At 52.3% G+C, this 2,204-nt stretch overlaps 1 long non-coding RNA gene across 1 annotated transcript in view; it reads right to left on the reverse strand.

The window, feature by feature from the left end:
- Window positions 1–1,396, reverse strand: part of LOC129677001 (uncharacterized) — a 10,352-nt gene extending 8,956 nt beyond the window's left edge. Inside the window, exon 1 of the long non-coding RNA XR_008720154.1 lies at window positions 831–1,396. This is a non-coding gene — a long non-coding RNA (uncharacterized LOC129677001). The remainder of the gene's footprint in view (window positions 1–830) is intronic.
- Window positions 1,397–2,204: the final 808 nt, after the last annotated feature.

The following is a 2,204-nucleotide window of genomic DNA, read 5'->3' on the forward strand; positions in this document are numbered from 1 at the left end:
CACACACACACACACACACACACACACACACACACACACACACACACGAAGACGTCTTCACAGGGGAAAGATGAAGGGCTCTGCCTCCTGGCCCTGGCTGTGTCTTCCAGCCCCCACCTGACCTTTCAGAAGGCCAGAGGTCATACCCCAAGGTTTTACATTTTCTGTTCTCCTGCTTCCAGGAGGAGCACAACCTGGGGAACAAAGAAGCCAGCAAGGACATCAAGGAGCTATGAGAGACTCAGCTGTAGTGTGTTCACCCAGAGCCACCCCTGCCATCCAGCACTCTTAGATGAACCAGCGTGGGAACTCGAACGGAGACCCCCATCTTCCACGCTAGGATACGCTGACACAGCTGAAAAGCATCTGTGCAGGAGATAGCCTGCGGGGCGTTTCTGAGACCTGAACTGCTGTGTATTCCGCTGCCTTGCTCCCAGCCCTACAGGGCCCACTTGGGAGCTCTGGGATGAAGCTTGGATTCTGTAGTTTTAGGATGGCTTTGTTCCAGACAGTTGTGAAGTAAAATCAGAGTGGAGACCCATGGCAAGGTTTCTGCATCACTCCAAATTTTTAGGGCGATGTCCTACAGACTCCCTAGTGCCTTTGCACACCTGAGTCCTGAGTTCTAGTCTGGAGTTATAATAGCTGTAACAGCAAATGAGTGAGCAAGCGAGAGAGCGAGAGAGAGAAAACAGAGCCATGCTAAGAGCCTGCCAAGGCCCTCCTAGAAGCATCCATGCCCAGAACCTACTCCAAAGGGAGAGACAGGTGGATTAACCCACTGATCACCAAAGAGTAGTTTGCTTTCATGCTGGGATGTCAATACTTACTGAGTCTTCAGGTCCAGGTCCAGCACTGTGCCTGACATAGGGCCCGGGTCTTTGAAGAGACACATAAAGACGTGCTTGTAACTGTAAGAGATAGATGCAAACATGCAGACATGTAGCTGGCCCTTTGGTGGGTTTGCATCGTTGTTGTGATGTAAAGATGGTTTTGTTCTGGTCCCAGGTGTGGGATGTGGGACGGATTCAGATGGTCCACAGCAGCAGACTATTTGCCTCATGAGGCCTCTGGGAGGGGCTCTTTGCCAACTGCACATAGTTTAACTCTGAGGACTCTGGAGAGCTCAGAGAGGAAGGGAGCTCCGAGAAAGAAGAATGCTGGGGTGCTTCCTTCTGCTGCTCCTGTTGCTGTTGATGCAGTGTGAGGAGAAGTTGGAGAGCTCCTGAAATGAAGACTGGACTTTGCACAGGAACCTTAGCCAGCAGGAAGTAGCTAAATAGAACTCTGACCCCTCCCTACCACCTCCTTTTCTCTCCTACCCAGTGTTGGGGTGGAGCAGGGAGTAAGAGATACTTGACAAAGGAGGAATCTCTTCCAGGCTTGCTGCGGAATTGGCTGAACTCATGTTCTCTTGTCTGTGTCATTCCGTGACTGTTGTCACTCAGCTCTAAGGAGGAACCCACGTGTCCTGGCTTTGGGCTCCTCACACATGAGCTTCTTCAGATCAACGCAGGGACAGTCTGTCTCCTCTCGCTAAGTGACCTAATCCAGGGAGTGACATCTACCGCACAGCAGCATCAGCAGCCTTTGTCACACAGTGCAGCCCTGTCCAGGGAGTCACGTGGGAGCCCTTGCCATCTTCTGCTGCTCAGAGGCAGGTCGCTGGCACCCAGTGAGAGGACAACACGAAGGGTGTGCCCACTGAGTGTCCAGAGGTCACACCAGGGTGCGCCTGCCACACTCGGCAGGGCAGCTTTCTCTCTGTATGTGACACTCAGGATTTCCTCTTTGCTGCTCTGGGCAAGATTGGCTTAGCCCTAAACTTTTATGTCACTGACCCCAGATGGCCTCCTGCTGCCTGTCCTGCTCTGGCCCCTGCAGATGAGCTTGGGTATGGATCTGTTATGTGCAGCCTTGATAACCTCCCAGGAAACAGACACTAAGGAAGGACAGATGCTGCATCCAGGGTATCAGATCTGAGTCTGCTCAGCCCTCACTGCCCTGCTGGTAGCCCCACCCACCTCTCAGACCACCCCTGAAGCAGTCTGTGGAAACGCACTGTGGAAATTGAAGACGAGTGTGTAAACACTGAGCATTTTGCTTGTGAAAGTCTCAGATTCTTGGGTTTCCAGCAAATGTCTCCTCACTTGCATTTGCCCTTCCAGAAGCCCACATCGAGGCAAAATTCTGTTTACATGCTC

This window comes from Psammomys obesus, unplaced genomic scaffold (assembly GCF_907164565.1).
Source record: "Psammomys obesus unplaced genomic scaffold, mPsaObe1.curated_primary_1811, whole genome shotgun sequence".
NCBI lineage: Eukaryota > Metazoa > Chordata > Mammalia > Rodentia > Muridae > Psammomys > Psammomys obesus.